The sequence below is a fragment of the Schistocerca cancellata genome, chromosome 5 (genome assembly GCF_023864275.1).
Source record: "Schistocerca cancellata isolate TAMUIC-IGC-003103 chromosome 5, iqSchCanc2.1, whole genome shotgun sequence".
In the NCBI taxonomy this organism is placed as follows: Eukaryota; Metazoa; Arthropoda; class Insecta; order Orthoptera; family Acrididae; genus Schistocerca; species Schistocerca cancellata.
Window position 1 is genome coordinate 777,070,654 of NC_064630.1, and position 20,858 is coordinate 777,091,511.

The window sequence follows — 20,858 nt, forward strand, 5'->3', positions numbered from 1 at the left end:
ATAGTAACTGTGATTGGCTGACTCAGGGCATAGCTCCGTGACGTAGCAAAATCAGCGCAGAAATTGGCGCCAAGAATCTCCATTGGTGGAATGGTAGTGCTCCGGCAATAGAGTGGAATTTTCCGCCGGTTTTCGAGTTGCTGATTGGAACGTTTAACCACGGCCACTGTCGTGGGGGCGGGAATGTTGTGTGTTCGGCCTGTACGGGTGCTCTAGGTAGTCGGCTCTCGCCTTTCGGTCGAGGACGTCGAAGCAACCAGCCATCGCCTCCAGTACGCCAGATCGTGTTCTGGCAGTTAAGAAGACAGTTTGGTAATGTATGTCCGCAGCACCGGCAGATAGGGATTTTCCTAGGTGATAATCAGAGCTCAGCAGAGCGCGCCTGTTCGTCTTTTTCTAACTTTGTTCTGTCTCAAGTAGCAGCAATTAATGTTGGGTTAGCTGTGTGTCTCTCTTAAGATTTGAATGGCAAGGAATTTGCTCCACATACCACTTCGTCTTAAACCTCACAATCTAGTTTAGGGACAACTTCACCTTCATAGCGTTTGTTTGAGTATCCAATTTCAGCCAATTTGATGTATTATAAATGTTTCACGTGTTTTTGTTTATTATTTTGTGTTTAGTCTTAATAAATCATATTGTTATTTTGGACAGAACTGTCATTCTGTTAATCGGTAGTGCAACCCACTACGTTAATGAAACCTTCCTTTATTTAACTTATTTATCAAATTAAATTATTGCAGGTGCCAAACTCTTTTCTACTCCACTTGCAGGGTTGATTACAGTCAGTTCGCGTATATTTTTTAATTCATGTGCAACAGCAAAAGTCGGAGTTAGAATAGGGGGGGGGGGGGGCTTAGAGCATCATTTACATATGGAGATTCTAGAAGAATTTAGTGTTAAATACACTGCTTGCCCCGGCACCTCGCAAGAGTATGAGGTGGTATACTCAGTGATAAAACAAAGCAGTAGGCTTTTACCAGAAATATTGACCTTTACACAATGTGTCTAATAGTATATTTAAAATACGACAGTATGCCATCTTACGCACCGTATAACATTAAAACACTTGATAATGACAGCTTAAGTGTAAAAGTAACACTGCAAATAAATTAACAGTCTGATGGCGCTACTGACTTCAAAGTCTGAGATATATGCTCCACAGACTAAACGCAGTACCACTTGAGAAACACCACTACAATAAGGACCTAGGCACAACAATTCAAATAGCAACAGTTATTCAAACAAAAAGCAGTTTTTAATATACTGCATTTTTTAAAATGGGCAGATTGTCCTAAAAACTTATGATTGTGAATTTTTAATATCTATGAAAATACTTGTAAGAGTTAAAACGAAAAACGTGGGGTGCACGCAATACATAATTGATGCATGGATAATTCACTTCCTTATTATTATCTATCGCATTCACAGCAAGTTTTTCGTTTTAAATCTTACAAGTATATTTATGTTTCTAAAAATCCACAGCTACAGGTTTTTAAGACTATCTATAGGGGTTTAGGGATCTGTATGGGGCTAGGAGAAGTTATTTTATACTTTCTAGCCTGATTAAAAAGATGGTATATTAAAAATTGGTTTTTATTTAAATAATTATTTTATATTTTTAACCTGGTTCATGTGAAATTATTCAATCGATTTGAAATGATTTGATGATTACAACAGAGATAGGTGGTAAAATTCAGGTTTATTTCTGTTTTACTACTCTACGTCCTATAAAGAAACAGTCATGCAGATCAACTCCATCCATTAAGGATAAAATTCGCTAATACTATTAGTAAATTGAAGCATGAGAACTGTCCATTGTCCTATCAAACAGAATTGTAAGAAAATCACATCATTATAGTGACTGCTGAAGATACTTCACAGTAATGCGAAACGCGCTGCTGCTACGGTCGCAGGTTCGAATCCTGCCTCGGGCATGGATGTGTGTGATGTCCTTAGGTTAGTTAGGTTTAAGTAGTTCTAAGTTCTAGGGGACTGCTGACCTCAGATGTCAAGTCCCATAGTGCTCAGAGCCATTTGCGAAACGCATCTGGTCATAGCAAGACTGTTATTACAGACACTATACTGTATACGGTATTAATCTAGACAACTTGTAATGTTAGGCTATTCCAGTACGTCATCGGATAACTAATGAGGGGGTAATGAACTGAATTAATGACAAAATGTTCTTGCGGTACATATTAACTCCATGAAGGGGTAGCTTCACAGCAGACGTCCTGAGGCATAAAGGCGTGGTTAATTTTATAGTGGCGGGAAGTGTGTCGAGGGGGAGGGGGTGAAACTTGTAGCGAGAGACCACCACCTGACTAGGATAAGCAGGATGAAACACATGTACACTACTGGCCATTAAAATTGCTACACCACGTAGATGACGTGCTACAGACGCGGAATTTAACCGACAGGAAGAAGGTGCTGTGATATGCAAATGATTAGCTTTTCAGAGCATTCACACAAGGTTGGCACCGGTGCGACACCTACAACGTTCTGACATGAGGTAAGTTTCCAACCGATTTCTCATACACAAACAGCAGTTGACCAGCGTTGCCCGGTGAAACGTTGTTGTGGTGCCTCGTGTAAGGAGGAGAAATGCGTACCATCACGTTTCCGACTTTGATAAAGGTCGGATTGTAGCCTATCGCGATTGCGGTTTATCGTATAGCGACATTGCTGCTCGCGTTGGTCGAGATCCAATGACTGTTAGCAGAATATGGAGTCGGTGGGTTCAGGAGGCTAATAGGGAACGCCGTGCTGGATCCCAACGGCCTCGTATCACTAGCAGTTGAGATGACAGGCATCTTATCCGCATGGCTGTAACGGATCGTGCAGCCACGTCTCGATCCCTGAGTCAACAGATGGGGACGTTTGCAAGACAACAACCATCAGCAAGAACAGTTCGACGACGTTTGCAGCAGCATGGAGTATTAGACTATGGCTGCGGTTACCCTTGACGCTGCATCACAGACAGGAGCGCCTGCGATGGTATACTCAACGACGAACATGGTTGCACGAATGGCAAAATGTCATTTTTTCGGATGAATCCAGTTTCTGTTTACAGCATCATGATGGTCGCATTCGTGTTTGGCGACATCGCGGTGAACGCACATTGGAAGGGTGTATTCGTCATCGCCGTACTGGCGTATCACCCGGCGTGATGGTATGGGTTGCCATTGGTTACACGTCTCGGTCACCTCTTGTTCGCATTGACGGCACTTTGAACAATGGACGTTACGTTCAGATATGTTACGACCTGTGGCTCTACCCTTCATTGATCCCTGCGAAACCCTACATTTCAGCAGGATAATGCACGACCGCATGTTGCAGGTCCTGTACGGGGCGTTCTGGATACAGAAAATGCTCGACTGCTGCCTGACCAGCACATTCTCCAGATCTCTCACCAATTGAAAACGTCTGGTCAATGGTGGCCGAGTAACTGGCTCGTCACAATACACCAGTCACTACTCTTGATGAACTGTGGTACCGTGTTGAAGCTGCATGTGCAGCTGTACCTGTACACGCCATCCAAGCTCTGTTCGACTCAATGCCCAGCCGTATCAAGGCCGTTATTACGGCCAGAGGTGGTTGTTCTGGGTAGTGATTTCTCAGGATCTATGCACCCAAACTGCGTGAAAATGTAACCACATGTCAGTTCTAGTGTAATATATTTGTCCAATGAATACCCGTTTATCATCTGCATTTCTTCTTGGTGTAGCAATTTTACTGGCCAGTAGTGTAAGTTTCAGTAGGCGTGCAGAGGTGATGAGCGTCGTGAAGGACAGGCTGCGTTACAGCAGTCTTGGGTTACAGCATAGTGAGCCACGTCTGGTGCTGCACCTGTCAGGCAGCAGTATGCATGCCGGTGTTAGAAGGCCGATCGCGCGTATGCCACTGGAATGAATGTCAAAAATTTACTGCCTCTGATAAGAGCGGCTCAAGTGGACGCTTTAAGGCTACCGAGTGTGCGAGAAAGGTCACCGCTGCACAACCTGTGCACTCGAATGCGGTTCCGTCTCCCTTTTTGTCGTTCTTGTCTGCTGCCTCCGCGTTCTCTTCGAGTTAAAAATACGTGTAAGTGGCTCACGCTAAACTAGGCCTGCGGCCAAAAAATAGTCGACAAAGGAGCGACGTATTGCTTTGAGTTAATGAGTGTCACCATCTACGAGATTTTATTTAAATTCTGTTGAACTGACAGCTCTTTTTTACCAAGCAAAGACCGGTAGCGAGCACTCGAGCCCTGATGTAATTGTGATCGGCTGCTGCTGACTGAAAGTTTCGTTTGCTAAAATTTGATTCTTGTTGAACACAACAGACACTTTGGGCTACAGCATAAATGTTGGTGAAATTATCCATCTCTTTTCATACTAAGTATTTTAATTTCATTAGCTCAATGACTTTTCATCGTATAGTTAAAAGTTTCGCTTTTGGGTTCTTTTTTTAGAAATTGCGGCTCACATTGCTACTATTTATTGAAAGGAAGAAACATCTTTTATTCGCAGTGAGGAAATAGGATTCGTTGGGAATAACTGCCTTAACCCCACCATACAACACCACTGCTCTGTTTACTTTTTGAGACTTTTTGAAAACAGCATTTTGAAGCAATTGAGCTATCTCAATCGGAACAGGGCGTAAAAATACGTCGATTCAGACAACTAGCTTCACGTAACAAAGTTTTAAGAATGTCTTCTTCATGGAGGCAACCACAGCCGAATATTCATTGAATGAATGTGGCCTGTTTTTCTACCGGGTGGTTATAATTAAACTTATCCGGCACTCCTGGAAATGGAAAAAAGAACACATTGACACCGGTGTATCAGACCCACCATACTTGCTCCGGACACTGCGAGAGGGCTGTACAAGCAATGACCACACGCACGGCACAGCGGACACACCAGGAACCGCGGTGTTGGCCGTCGAATGGCGCTAGCTGCGCAGCATTTGTGCACCGCCGCCGTCAGTGTCAGCCAGTTTGCCGTGGCATACGGAGCTCCATCGCAGTCTTTAACACTGGTAGCATGCCGCGACAGCGTGGACGTGAACCGTATGTGCAGTTGACGGACTTTGAGCGAGGGCGTATAGTGGGCATGCGGGAGGCCGGGTGGACGTACCGCCGAATTGCTCAACACGTGGGGCGTGAGGTCTCCACAGTACATCGATGTTGTCGCCAGTGGTCGGCGGAAGGTGCACGTGCCCGTCGACCTGGGACCGGACCGCAGCGACGCACGGATGCACGCCAAGACCGTAGGATCCTACGCAGTGCCGTAGGGGACCGCACCGCCACTTCCCAGCAAATTAGGGTCACTGTTGCTCCTGGGGTGTCGGCGAGGACCATTCGCAACCGTCTCCATGAAGCTGGGCTACGGTCCCGCACACCGTTAGGCCGTCTTCCGCTCACGCCCCAACATCGTGCAGCCCGCCTCCAGTGGTGTCGCGACAGGCGTGAATGGAGGGACGAATGGAGACGTGTCGTCTTCAGCGATGAGAGTCGCTTCTGCCTTGGTGCCAATGATGGTCGTATGCGTGTTTGGCGCCGTGCAGGTGAGCGCCACAATCAGGACTGCATACGACCGAGGCACACAGGGCCAACACCCGGCATCATGGTGTAGGGAGCGATCTCCTACACTGGCCGTACACCACTGGTGATCGTCGAGGGGACACTGAATAGTGCACGGTACATCCAAACCGTCATCGAACCCATCGTTCTACCATTCCTAGACCGGCAAGGGAACTTGCTGTTCCAACAGGACAATGCACGTCCGCATGTATCCCGTGCCACCCAACGTGCTCTAGAAGGTGTAAGTCAACTACCCTGGCCAGCAAGATTTCCGGATCTGTCCCCCATTGAGCATGTTTGGGACTGGATGAAGCGTCGTCTCACGCGGTCTGCACGTCCAGCACGAACGCTGGTCCAACTGAGGCGCCAGGTGGAAATGGCATGGCAAGCCGTTCCACAGGACTACATCCAGCATCTCTACGATCGTCTCCATGGGAGAATAGCAGCCTGCATTGCTGCGAAAGGTGGATATACACTGTACTAGTGCCGACATTGTGCATGCTCTGTTGCCTGTGTCTATGTGCCTGTGGTTCTGTCAGAGTGATCATGTGATGTATCTGACCCCAGGAATGTGTCAATACAGTTTCCCCTTCCTGGGACAATGAATTCACGGTGTTCTTATTTCAATTTCCAGGAGTGTATTTAACACGTTGTAACACGGAGACTAATTACCGCACGATTAGCAAACTTGGTAACATGAACGTCCAGAGTATGGGGTGCACGATTTCCATGCCACAGAGCGTCACCATCCAGTTCCAACTGTGGCCACCAGGTGTCGTCACCAGTCATCGCGTTTCATAGTCTCACACACCTGACCAGACGCAGTGCGCTTGTTGACGTGTCAACATGAGCCTGGACAAGAGGAGCGGGGCATTATTGCTGAAGCTCTAATATAAAAACAACAGTAATGATGCAGCTGCACTTCAAGAATATCGCCGGCTGAAAGGATTACGGAAGTGTTCTCTTTCTCCACCTGCTGTGCGGAGCATGCTGAAGAAGTTCGAATCAACTGGAGAACTGGGCGTCGCTCCGGGAAGAGGCCGACGACTGGTTGCACCATAGGTGGTTGGTGAAATCGCTGGCAGCTATGTCAGACAACGCTGCGCTCAATTGCCAATCGTCAGACAGTGCGAATGCTGTGTCACGACAGTTGAACATCCTGTGATGGTCGTGTTGACTTCGCTCTCCACTTTCTCGCAAGGATTGAAGTTGAAGAGGGCTGGCCCTGGACCATCCTATGGACAGACGAAGCTCATTTCTCTCTGACGGGTGAGGTGAACACACAGTACGGGAATCTTCACCTCCAGTCATTGTGAATGAAGTTCCTCTGTATGGCGTATGTCACCGTATGGTGTGGGTTCACGGCTACGTTCATTGGTCCATTCCTTTTTGAACAGGCTGGCGCTCAAGTACCAAAGACGGGCAGTGTGACTGGCCAGCGTTACTGCGATACGTTTCACCAGCATGTCATACCCGCCCTACAGGAGAGAGACGCATTGAAATCAACAATTTTCACACAACATGGTACCCTACAGCATCTCGCTCTTGAGGCTCACCTGTTTCTCCGAAACACATTTGGTTACGATCAATTTATCAGTCGATCGGTTCCAAATGCTTGGCCGGTACGATCACCTGATCCCACTGCCTGTGATTTCTGGTTGTAGGGCTACCTGAAGCACAGGGTTTATCAGGGGAACACTCACACACGTGTTGATCTGAAGCGCAGCACATCAAGAGAGATATCGACATCTACATTTACACGGATACTCTGCAAATCTCATTTAAGTGCCTGGCGGAGGGTTCGTCGAACCACCTTCACAATTCTCTATTATTCCAATCTCGTATAGCGCGCGGAAAGAATCAACATCTATATCTTTCCGTACGAGCTCTGATTTCCCTTATTTTATCATGGTGATAGTTCCTCCCTATGCAGGTCGGTGCCAACAAAATAATTTCGCATTCGGAGGAGAAAGTTTGTGAATGGAATTTCGTGAGAAGATTCCGTCGCAACGAAAAACGCCTTTCTTTTAACGATTTCCAGCCCAAATCCCGTATCATTTCTGTGACACTCTCTCCCATATTTCGCGATAATACACAACGTGCTGCCTTTCTTTGAACTTTTCCGATGTACTCCGTCAGTCCTATCTGGTAAGGACCCCACACCGCGCAGCAGTATTGAAAAACAGGATGGACAAGCGTAGTGTAGGCAGTCTGCTTAGCAGCTCTGTTACATTTTCTAAGTCACCTCCCAATAAAACGCAGTCTTTGGTTAGCCTTCCCCACGACATTTTCTATGTGTTCTTTCCAATTTAAGTTGTTCGTAATTGTAATACCTAAGTATTTAGTTGAATTTACGACTTTTAGATTAGACTGATTTATCGTGTAACCGAAGTCTAACGAGTTCCTTTTAGCACTCATGTAGATGACCTCACAAATTTCATTATTTAGAGTCAACTGCCAGTTTTCACACCATCCAGATATTTTTTCTAAATCGTTTTGCAGTTTGTTTTGATCTTTTGATAACTTTATTATTAGATAAACGACAGCGTCATCTGCAAACAACGGAAGACGGCTGCTCAGATTGTCTCCCAAATGGTTTCTATAGATCAGAAACAGCAAAGGGCCTATAACTCTACAATGGGGAACGCCAGAAATCACTTCTGTTTTACTCGATGACTTTCCGTCAATTACTATGAACTGTGACCTCTCTGACAGGAAATCGCTAATCCACTCACATAACTGAAACGATATTCCATAAGCACGCAATTTCACTACGAGCCGCTTGTGTGGTACGGTGTCACAAGCCTTCTGGAAATCCAGGAATACGGAATCCATCTGAAATCCCTTGTCAATAGCACTCAACACTTCATGTGAATAAAGAGCTAGTTGTGTTTCACAGGTACGATGTTTTCTAAACCCATTTTGACTCTGAGTCAATAGACGGTTTTCTTCGAAGTAATTCATAATGTTCGAACACAATATGTATTCCAGAATCGTGCTGCATAGCGACGTTAATGATATGGGCCTGTAATTAAGTGGATTACTCCTACTACCTTTCTTGAATATTGGTGTGACATGTGCAACTTTCCAGTCTTTGGGTACAGATCTTTCGTCGAGCGAACGGTTGTTTATGATTGTTAAGTATGGAGCTAACGCATCAGCATACTCCGAAAGGAATCTAATTGGTATACAGTCTGGACCAGAAGACTTGCTTTTATTAAGTGATTTGAGTTGCTTCACTGCTCCGAGGATATTTACTTCTACGTTGCTCATGTTGGCAGCTGTTCTCGATTTGAATTCTGGAACATTTACTTCGTCTTCTTTTGTGAAGGCATTTCGGAAGACTCTGATTTGGCAGCATTGTCTTCCATAGTATCTCCAATGCTATCGCGCAGAGAAGGCATTGATTGTTTCTTGCCGCTAACATACTTCACATACGACCAGAATCTCTTTGGACTTTCTGCTAAGTTTCGAGACAAATTTTCGTTGTGGAAACTGTTATAGGCGTCTCGCATTGAAGTCCGCGCTAAATTTCGAGCCTCTGTAAAAGATCGCCAATCTTTGGGTTTTTTCGTCTGTAGCCAGCATACCTACGGACATGCTTCTTTCTGCTGTGCAGAATGCAAAACTGCTCTTTCATACTCTTCCGGGCACTGATGGGCGCCATATTGAGCCCCTTTTGTAGCAGTAATGGTACCAGTGAGCAATGGTATGACGTAGGGTAGCATCACATTAAAAGTGTTTCAACTGAACTGATTCTGCATTATTTCCCTTGCACATGTCGTTGATATTAATGTTACCAAGTACGGTCCTCGTACGGTAATTAGTTTCCGTGTTATAACGTGTTGGATAGGGAAGTTTAATTACGAGGGTGAGTCAAATGAAAATCTTAAATATTTTTTAAAAATATTACTTATTGTGCAGAAGTGGTACAAAGCTCTATCACTTTTCAACATTATCTTCCCCACGCTCAATGCAAGTCCTCCAGCGCTTACAAAGTGCATAAGTTCCTTTACAAAAAAATTCATTTGCTAGTCCGCGCAAACACTCAAGCAACGCGTGGCGAACCTCTTCATCAGAACGGAACTTCTTTCCTCCCGCTGCGTCTTTGAGTGGTCAAAACACATGGAAATGACTTGGGGATGTGTGGTGAGTATGGTGGATGAGGAAGACACTCAAAATTCAGGTCTGTGATTGTTGCAACTGTTGTACGGGCAGTGTGGGGCCTTGCATTGTCATGTTGCAAAAGGACCCCTGCTGACAGCAATCCACGTCGCTTTGATTTGATTGCAGGCCGCAGATGATTTTCTAGAAGAACTGTGTATGATGCACTGGTGACAGTGGTCCCTCTAGGCATGTAATGCTCCAAAATGACGTCTTTTTCGTCCCAAAAGAGAGTCACCATAACCTTCCCTGCTGACGGTTCTGTTCGAAACTTTTTTGGTTTTGTTGATGAGGAATGGCGCCATTCCTTGCTCGCTCTCTTCGTTTCCGGTTGGTGGACGTGAACCCAGGTTTCGTCCCCAGCAAAGATTCCTGCAAGGGAGCCATCACCTTCTCGTTCAAAGCGCCGAAGGAGTTCTTCACAAGCATCAACACGTCGTTCTCTCATTTCAGGAGTCAGCTGCCGTGGCACCCATGTTGCAGACAGTTTGTGAAACTGGAGCGCATCATGCACAATATGTTGTGCTGACATGTAAACATGCTGCAGTGTCATTTCAGTGTCACTCGGCGGTTTTCCTTCACTATGGCTTCAACTGCTACAATGTTCTGTGGAGTCACAACTCGTTGTGCCTGACCTGGACGAGAAGCATCTTCCACTGAAGTCACACCATTCGCTAACTTCCTACTCCATTCGTAGACTTGCTGCTGTGACAACCGTGCGTCACCGTACTGAACTTTCATTCGTCGATGAATTTCAATAGGGATCACCTTCACTACGCAAAAAGCGAATAACAGGACGCTGTTCTTCCCCGGTGCAAGTCGCAAGTGGGGGCGGCAATCGGTATACTCATACTGCGACGGTATGCGTGCATCTGCACTATGCTGCCACCTACAGGCCATTCTGCACGCTGTTTGTAGCACGCTTACCAACTTACACGATAACCGCGTGAAATTTCGATTTGTTATTATAAATTTAAGGTTTTCATTTGACTCACCCTCGTATAACCACACGGTATTTACGCTGTTATTTATTTAATCTTTCTTTATTTTTGTTGTGGCGTAGCAAGACAGCAACGCCACTCGGAAGTAGCCGAAAGGCACGCGTACACACACGCCGACTGGCGTGAAGTCTGGAACAGAATAAGTTATGAATACACTAAAGAAAAGTATGCAGCTCCTCGGATACTTAACTTTATTCCATCATTGTGGTACATCGCTATTGACGATACAAGTGAGACTATCTCCAGATACGGTTAATTACAATCACTGTAAGGCTAATGGCGCCTTGCTAGGTCGTAGCCATGGACTTAGCTGAAGGCTATTCTAACTGTCTCTCGGCAAATGAGAGAAAGGCTTCGTCAGTGTAGTAGCTAGCAAAGTCGTCGTACAACTGGGGCGAGTGCTAGTACGTCTCTCTAGACCTGCCATGTGGTGGCGCTAGGTCTGCAAGTACTGACAGTGGCGACACGCGGGTCCGACATGCACTAATGGACCGCGGCCGATTTGAAGCTACCACCTAGCAAGTGTGGTGTCTGGCGGTGACACCACAATTTTCACAATCGGCTTCGGCTTATGAATCATTTTGTACCGGTTATCTTTAAATTAGGGAAATGTCTAAATTGGGAGCGTCTGCACAGTGTCTCCATTCGTATTAATTTACAAAATGCAACTGAACTTGATGTTTTGACAGTTTTGACACTTGGTTTGTGCATATAAGGCAGGAAATGTGCAAAGAAAGGCTGCCTCTAACACTATAACATAAGCGGCTGCATTTGGATTGCAGTGCACTAACCCGGTTTGACCAACGTAGCTGAGTGTGGCGGCGACCTGGGGAATCGGTGCCATCCTTTCAACGTTTCGGAAATACACAGCGGTGTCAACGGGTTGCTTCGTGGTGTGGGGAGCCATCTGGTATGACTGTTGACTGAGGCAACGTTGGCGGCGCTGCCTTTAGGCTAGGCGCAAATTGAGAAGCGTATAGCACGTGTGACGTGACACGACACTACAGCACGACACGCACGTGCCGCACGGGTCGCGCGGGTGCAGAGCATATTGCGACGCGTACACCACACTTCGCACGCGCCGACTGGCGACGCTCTGCGCTGACTGAACTGAAGCGCGCGCAACCTGTTATCTTCCTCAAACGATTTTACAGAAACTATTCACTGAAAATATGTGATTTTTGCCTTACTTGTAGCGTTATATGTCTGCTTCGTGGGGAAGTGCCCATCACCTCGCTAATGACCATTCTAATTGTGATGTACACATTTTCGTAAGACACTACGCAAAACTCAAAAAGTTTGCAACGAAAATTATGGGTCGCTATGATTTGGCGTTTGGTGCGTATTACACCACATGTTGCTGCGTATCAAGTTTAGCTAACATGCTGAATTTTTGTTTAGACTTGGGAGGAGGTCTCTCTTTGCCTCCGATCTCGAGAAAATGGATCCCACGTAGCGCGTTCACTTCCGATCTCACCCGCGAGAATGAAATACTCGCAACATCTCTCATATCTCCTAAACCGCTCGAGACATCGATACGAAAGTTTGGCGAATGATGCCACACAAGGAGGAGACAATTCTTAAACACACGGAACTTTCTTACCTATGGCGATATATCAGTACTTATACTTCCCTTTTTATTTATTTCACTCCAGTGACTGTAATTTTTGAAGTGTTATCGACGACTAGCGAAACAAGAGCTTTCTCGTATGAAAATCAACATGAAATTTCTTCTTTTATTTTACTGAAGACCGACACTATGAGGTTTTTCGTAAGCTCTGTGATTGCCAATAACTTGATTAATGAGGCACTCCGTTTCGGAAGTCTGTCTCAATAGCTGCTGGGAGATGAGTTTGGCAAATTACACTGTGAGAAAGAAAGTACAGTAAAACCAGTCACCAAGAGAAATGTGGCTGTTACTCACAAACGGTGATGCTTCTTCGAATGAAAAGGTTAACAACTCACACAAAATAGATTGCCAATTCTGTTGGAATTTTGGTGCAATCCCCGTAACCCATCATATTTTTAACACTGAGCGACTGGAATGGAAACTTACCAAAGGATTTTGTTCCTTGTCTTGATCTGAGCAGTATTAAAATAATGACGAGCATTCCTTCAGGCGGAATGATACGCACATGCCAGATACTGTTTACTCACCTAGGGCTTGCCAAACTCACAATGTGTCATCGCGAATAAAATTGTTGTTATTGAGAAAAAAAAATTGATCTGTCGCACAACACAATGGTCAGTGTATTGTCAGTAGCGGAGGATAATGCGCGCGACAGGAATGCACAAGCTAGCCATGTGTACCCTGTGAGTTGGAGTTCGAAAAACATTGTCATGAAAGTAGATCCGCAGTACATTTCAACAAATTAAATATATCTAATCATAACACTCTTTTAGGATATTCCTACTTTCGTAATAATACCGACCATTTTCTTCATTTGTGTAGGCTGTTGTATAATTAGTTTATTAATGCTGATAATGTGCATGCAACAATTGAAATGCTTTTTTCATAACGGCGAACCAATTACAACACTGTTATTTGTGACTGTTTTTCGACTTTTTCTAGCTTGCAGCGGAAATGTGATGTTCACATGCATGTAGTACAGTGTGTCGTATTACATTATTACATCTATATCAGCGTAATCACAGTGAGACTTCTATACTTCAGATCTTGGATGCATTTTACCAGGAGCACAAAGGTATCACACCTGTGGAAATTATCCTATTCTGCCGGCCGGTGTAGCCGAGCGGTTCTAGGCGCTTCAGTTTGGAACCGCGCGACCGCTACGGTCGCAGGTTCGAATCCTGCCGCCGGCATGGATGTGTGTGATGTCCTTAGGTTAGTTAGGTTTAAGTAGTTCTAAGTTCTAGGGGACTGATGACCTCAGATGTTAAGTCCCATAGTGCTCAGAGCCATTTGAACCATTTTTGCCATTATCCCTTTCTAAATTTTTGTAACAGATCGTACAGATACGCCAGCATACTAGGCATACAGATACGCCAGCTTACTAGGCAGCGAGAAGATAACCTTGTTTTACTTTCCTGCCTTGATTCTTAATCACATGATTTTATAATATTCCTTGCTTCCTTATTCACTACCCTCTGTCCCTTCTTGCGATCTGAAAACATCGCGGAGACATATGATACAATTCCAGAGGCCAATGGCTCAACAGTTACTGAAGTATGCATTTTTCTTGTCAGAAGAAAAACAAAACAAAACTATACAGATATAAATAACAGAAAAGTATAAGCTGGAACGCTTAAATGGCGAAAAACGAAACACTACCCAAAGGCAATAAAATTTAGTACACAGTAAGGCAAAATTTATCGTATGGGCAACACTACCACTGCTCATATGCGCCGTTCCGATGTGAACATATGGCCGGGCTACTTTTCCGCTCCCCGCCTCAAATATCCCATGGTGCTAGCGAGGCACGCGCGACGCGCGGCGCGAGAAACTGTGCCTCAACCACAACGCCGCGCGACCTGGCGCAGGCGCGTGTCGCGTCCCAGTTGCGTCTCAGTCGCGTCGCGTCGCAATTTGCGCGGCCCCACTTGAACCTGTGATGTTACAAAAACGCGCGCTGCGATTCGTAGCGCCACACGCGCTATACGCGCCTCAATTTGCGCCTAGCCTCACGTCACGGGCACCGTGCGTCTTCGCGTGCCACCTCTCACGTGTCAGGAGCGTGGTGCCATCGTTCAACAGGACAACGTTCGTCCACACACGGCACGTATGTCTGTGAACTGCTGAGATACTACCGTAGCCTGCAAGATCCCCAGATCTGTAACCGATAGAACCAGTGTGGCACCAGGTCGGACGTCGACTCCGTCGCAGTGCCAGCTTCCAGGATGTCAAGGACCAGCTGGATGGCTCGTGTACCGCGATGTCCCAGGACAGGGTAGGATGGCTTCGTGGCAGCCTTCCCCACACAACTAGCGCAGGCGGCTGGGGTAGAGGCGTGTAGCAACGTCGTCCCGATAACTGACATCGTACTGCCAAGTTCTTTGTAAATTTGCTCGAATCTCACGAGATTCTGCTCGAATCTGTAATGACTGAAATAGCGTCAGAGCCCCTCTCAACCAGGTGCTGTTTAATTCTGTTTCTTCTATCCCATGCTTGATGCTTCGCTTGTTTCTTAGACATAGAACTTTTTTCTTGTGGACCAGATTTTTTCCATTTTTGCAGTGAACACAGTGGGGCGATCACTCTGTTTTTAAAATAATTGAAAATCCACGATCGCTTCAATCGTTTATTAGATGACCGCTTTCAGCACTCTGAAGGTGCCATCATCAGATCTGAAACGTGAATTAACATTTATAAAACCATATGGACATGATGGCATATGAGGCAGATTAGCTGATAAAATCATTGTCACAACCGATAAAATTAATAAAAAATTGCTCTCATGGTCGTTCTTTCCGCAAACGGTGTTAGACGAGCAGTGGTAGTTTTATCTGATGACTTCAGGTTTATATTTTATGGAAAGAACGACCATGAGAACAGTTTTATATTATTTTTATTGGTTGTGACAATGATTTTATCAGATGATCTGCCTCATATGCCATCATGTCAATATGGTTTTATAAATGTTAATCCACGTTTCAGATCTGATGATGGCACCTTCAGAGTGCTAAAACCGGTCATCTAATAAACGATTGAAGCGATCGCGGATTTTCAATTATTTTATAAACCAGATTTTTCCGGTTCAATACTTGTTTAAATAGGATCTACGACTCCAGAGTTTTGATAGTTACATGATTTTGACACCAATGTACGAGGATCGTTCCGAAAGTAATGCCTCCTTCTTTTATTCATGGAAACTACAGGAAATACATAAATTCACAACAGCACAGCTAAGTAGAGCAATATTTCAGCCTCAGACTGTCGTTGTTCCACTTAATCACCAGCATTCGTTACGCTCATTAGCCAACCAACAACCAGAGCCGGGATCTCTTTCTTTTTCCACTTCTTGCTCCTATTTTTGAGCCACCCTCTGATTTGTTATGGTGGGTCGTTGAAAGCCGCTTGGCCGCTGTGACTGGATTCGGGGATCACAGCGGCTGGTGATACACCACCCTGACTACCGCCCGACCCCACTCATACCGTCGCCCGTGTCCCGCCATCTGGAGGCGGGCTCTATTTGTTTTGTTATTACTAATGATGTAATGTGCAGCATCTGATAACTTTACTAACAATATAGTGGTAAGAGGATGATAATACTGTGGTGTCACCGCCAGACACCACACTTGCTAGGTGGTAGCTTTAAATCGGCCGCGGTCCATTAGTACATGTCGGACCCGCGTGTCGCCACTGTCAGTACTTGCAGAGCTAGCGCCACCACATGGCAGGTCTAGAAAGACGGACTAGCACTCGCCCCAGTTGTACGACGACTTTGCTAGCGACTACACTGACGAAGCCTTTCTCTCATTTGCCGAGAGACAGCTAGAATAGCCTTCAGCTAAGTCCATGACTACGACCTAGCAAGGCGCCATTAACCATATCTGGAGAGAGTCTCACTTGCATCGTCAATAGCGATGTACCACAAGGATGAATTAAAGTTAAGTAAACAGACGATACGTACTTTTCTTTAGTGCATTCATACGTATCCTGTTCCAGAACTCACGCCAGCCGGCGTGTGTGTACGCGTGCCTTTCGGTTACCCGTCACTGTGGACTGCCTGTCTTGTCAGTCCACTACAAATACAAAACAAAGTTTTGATATATAAGAAGAGTTGAAAAAAGAAGATAGGAAAGAGTATAGGAGGAGAGGTTCCCGTCACCTCGTTGTGAGTGGCGGCCAGGGTCTTGGAATGGACTTCAAGCCGCTGGAAGCTAATCACAATTCTTTTACTATATCCACCATTTTAGGCTAACATTAATATAAAATAAAGAAAGAGAATGCAACATGGCACTTCATGTCTATCCTACTATTTTAACTCTTGTCGACTGATCTGCAAGTGGCACCTCCCGGCTACACAATCTACCCGGCCAGGACGGTGGTTTTCCCCGATCTACATCACCGTATCCGTCGGGTTGGGCTCTGGTACGAGGAACTGCAATTAAGATCCTTCCATCCAGGCCGTGCATCGCCGCTCACCAGGAGGCGTAGGCACCTTGAAGAGGTATCTATCTTTAAGCCCCTCCTCGGTCACTATACGCCTCTCGCTAGACATGATGGTGCTACTACTTGTGTACATACAGGGTGTTTCAAAAATGACCAGTATATTTGAAACGGCAATATAACTAAACGAGCAGCGATAGAAATACACCGTTTGTTGCAATATGCTTGGGACAACAGTACATTTTCAGGCGGACAAACTTTCGAAATTACAGTAGTTACAATTTTCAACAACAGATGGCGCTGCAAGTGATGTGAAAGATATAGAAGGCAACGCAGTTTGTGGGTGCGCCATTCTGTACGTCGTCTTTCTGCTGTAAGCGTGTGCTGTTCACAACGTGCAAGTGTGCTGTAGACAACATGGTTTATTCCTTAGAACAGAGGATTTTTCTGGTGTTGGAATTCCACCGCCTAGAACACAGTGTTGTTGCAACAAGACGAAGTTTTCAACGGAGGTTTAATGTAACCAAAGGACCGAAAAGCGATACAATAAAGGATCTCTTTGAAAAATTTCAATGGACTGGGAACGTGATGGATGAACGTGCTGAAAAGGTAGGGCGACCGCGTACGGCAACCACAGAGGGCAACGCGCAGCTAGTGCAGCAGGTGATCCGACAGCGGCCTCGGTTTTCCGTTCGCCGTGTTGCAGCTGCGATCCAAATGACGCCAACGTCCACGTATCGTCTCATGTGCCAGAGTTTACACCTCTATCCGTACAAAATTCAAACGCGGCAACCCCTCAGCGCCGCTACCGTTGCTGCACGAGAGACATTCGCTAACGATATAGTGCACAGGATTGATGACGGCGATATGCATGTGGGCAGCATTTGGTTTACTGACGAAGCTTGTTTTTACCTGGACGGCTTCGTCAATAAACAGAACTGGCGCATATGGGGAACCGAAAAGCCCCATGTTGCAGTCCCATCGTCCCTGCATCCTCAAAAAGTACTGGTCTGGGCCGCCATTTCTTCCAAATGAATCATTGGCCCATTTTTCAGATCCGAAACGATTACTGCATCACGCTATCTGGACATTCTTCGTGAATTTGTGGCGGTACAAACTGCATTAGACGACACTGCGAACACCTCGTGGTTTATGCAAGATGGTGCCCGGCCACATCGCACGGCCGACGTCTTTAATTTCCTGAATGAATATTTCGATGATCGTGTGATTGCTTTGGGCTATCCGAAACATACAGGAGGCGGCGTGGATTGGCCTCCCTATTCGCCAGACATGAACCCCTGTGACTTCTTTCTGTGGGGACACTTGAAAGACCAGGTGTACCGCCAGAATCCAGAAACAATTGAACAGCTGAAGCAGTACATCTCATCTGCATGTGAAGCCATTCCGCCAGACACGTTGTCAAAGGTTTCGGGTAATTTCATTCAGAGACTACGCCATATTATTGCTACGCATGGTGGATATGTGGAAAGTATCGTACTATAGAGTTTCCCATACCGCAGCGCCATCTGTTGTTGAAAATTGTAACTACTGTAATTTCGAAAGTTTGTCTGCCTGAAAATGTACTGTTGTCCCAAGCATACTGCAACAAACGGTGTATTTCTATCGCTGCTCGTTTAGTTTTTATTGCCGTTTCAAATATACCGGTCATTTTTGAAACACCCTGTATTTACAGTTGTGGTGCTTAATGGTTTTACATGGGCTTGTTGAGTCGTAAGCACCTGGCCAGTTTAATGTCGCACAGGTTGCCACTATGGATCATCGACGTCGTTGTTTAGGTCAGAATCCGTGTCTTCTTCTTGACTAGAGATATCAGTGTTGTCATCCAACCCATGGGCACTCTGCTGTCTTTGCAAACCGACTTGCCTTCTGTACGGTCTGTTGCGTAGGTATTCTGTGTATGTGACTTCAGAGATTTCGTCAGTCAGTGTATTTAGTTCTGTCCACTGGTATGGGTCACGCAATATGGCATGTAATTCTTTCTGTGTGTTCTGGTGGTTGACATGTAGTGTGTGTTTTATGTTTCCGTGCTGCCCGCAGAGCCGGGATGCTGCGCTTGTTAACATCGAAACCAGCTGAGGCTAACAACTACCTTAAAGCTTTGATAACAGCATCCCGGGCTTGGAAATGTTCGCCACGTAGTCCATCTTCCGAGGTTCAAAGTGATGGAAGTCTGAAGGCGATAAATTGGGACTGTACGGTGGATTTGTTGAGATAGTCCAGCCTAAATTTGCAGTGAGTTGCGTGGTCGCAGAGCCTGACGTTATCACGTTTCAGATGAAAGCTACTCTTCTTCTCTGGCCTCATCCTGGAAATTTGGGCATTCTGCTTAGTCAGTGTGTCGTCTTGCAGCGTTCTGAACTGACAGTTTCTCCCGGCTCCGGGACGCCCAAAAGAACCACACCCTGGCCATACCAGAAGACTGTGTGCATCACTTTGTCTGCCTGCACACAGCTGTGTCTTGAATTTCCTCTCTGAAATAGAATTCGCACATCGTCATTCCGTGGACAGTCGGTTGGATTCCAACTTCTAGTGTGACACCACGTCTCGTCTCCAGTGACGATGCTATTCAGAAAATTGTCACCTTTAGCTTCATATGGGTCCAGCACGTCACGACAAATTTCCATTCAAAAAAGGTTTTTGTGCTTCTCCAAACATCCGCGGGACTCATCTGGCACAGACTTTGCGATAACCAAGAAGTCCCAACACTGTTTCCACGGGATACCACCCGACACGCAGTCCTCTGGTCGTTATCCGCCGATCAGCACTGTGCATGGGGGCTTAATTAAATAAAAAAATTAAAATGCCAATAATTTTAGTTGCTGTATGTCCGATTACGCAAGTCTCGTAAACGGCTGGCCCTGACTAGTAATTGTTACGCTATCTGACTGCATAGAATGACAACAAAGAATGTAAGAAAATTTCTGTTAACACAATTAACTAATTAAGTCCCCAGCAACTATAAAACCTACGAAACCAACAAGCACAAGTGTAGCTGTTCTGTATGTGGTAGTATGACTCAACGCACATCTGGCACGGTTCTTCTTCAACAAGACAAGAATTTTTTAATACCAATTATACTGACGTGATAAAGGAAAATTAGAAATACTACAATTGCGCAAGAAATCAGAATTACACTCTAATACAAGGACACACGCCAGATGCTTTGTTGACTGAACCTGTAATGAAGCATTATTCAGGACACACAAATAATAAGAAAATAAAGAACAGTAGTTAGTTACCTTAATTTATATTGACGAAAAGCACTCAGATCATTTCAATATCTCCATTAGAATAACATCTGCTATCTCTCCCATCACATAGCTGCATAACATGGAACAACACTCACTACTACCTCATCTCATTCCCACTTCAGATACCAGCAGTGTCCACCACGACTGCTCGGCAAGAACTGCTTGCCACTACCTCTCAATGAGCACTGCCAGTGGAGGCGGCGGAACAATACTCTCTCTGGCGCGATTTTTGGCGCTGTGGCTCAGTGTAGCCACCTTTCAACTGATCACGCGAATCTCTTGCCCAACGTAAAGTCCCGAGCGACTGGAAAAAAGCGCAGGTGACGCCTGTATGTAAGAAGGGTAGAAGGACGGATCCTCAAAATTACAGACCTATATCCTTAACATCGGTTTGTTGCAGGATTCTCGAACATATTCTCAGTTCGAATATAATGAATTTCCTTGAGACAGAGAAGTTGCTGTCCATGCGTCAGCACGGCTTTAGAAAGCATCGCTCCTGCGAAACGCAGCTCGCCCTTTTTTCACGTGATATCTTGCGAACCATGGATGAAGGGAGGCCATATTCCTTGACTTCCGGAAAGCGTTTGACTCGGTGCCCCACTACAGACTCCTAACTAAGGTACGAGCATATGGGATTGGTTCCCAAGTAGCTCGAAGACTTCTTAAGTAATAGAACCCAGTACGTTATCCTCGATGGTGAGTGTTCATCAGAGGTGAGGGTATCATCTGGAGTGCCCCAGGGGAGTGTGGTAGCCGGCCGAAGTGCCCGTGCGGTTCTAGGC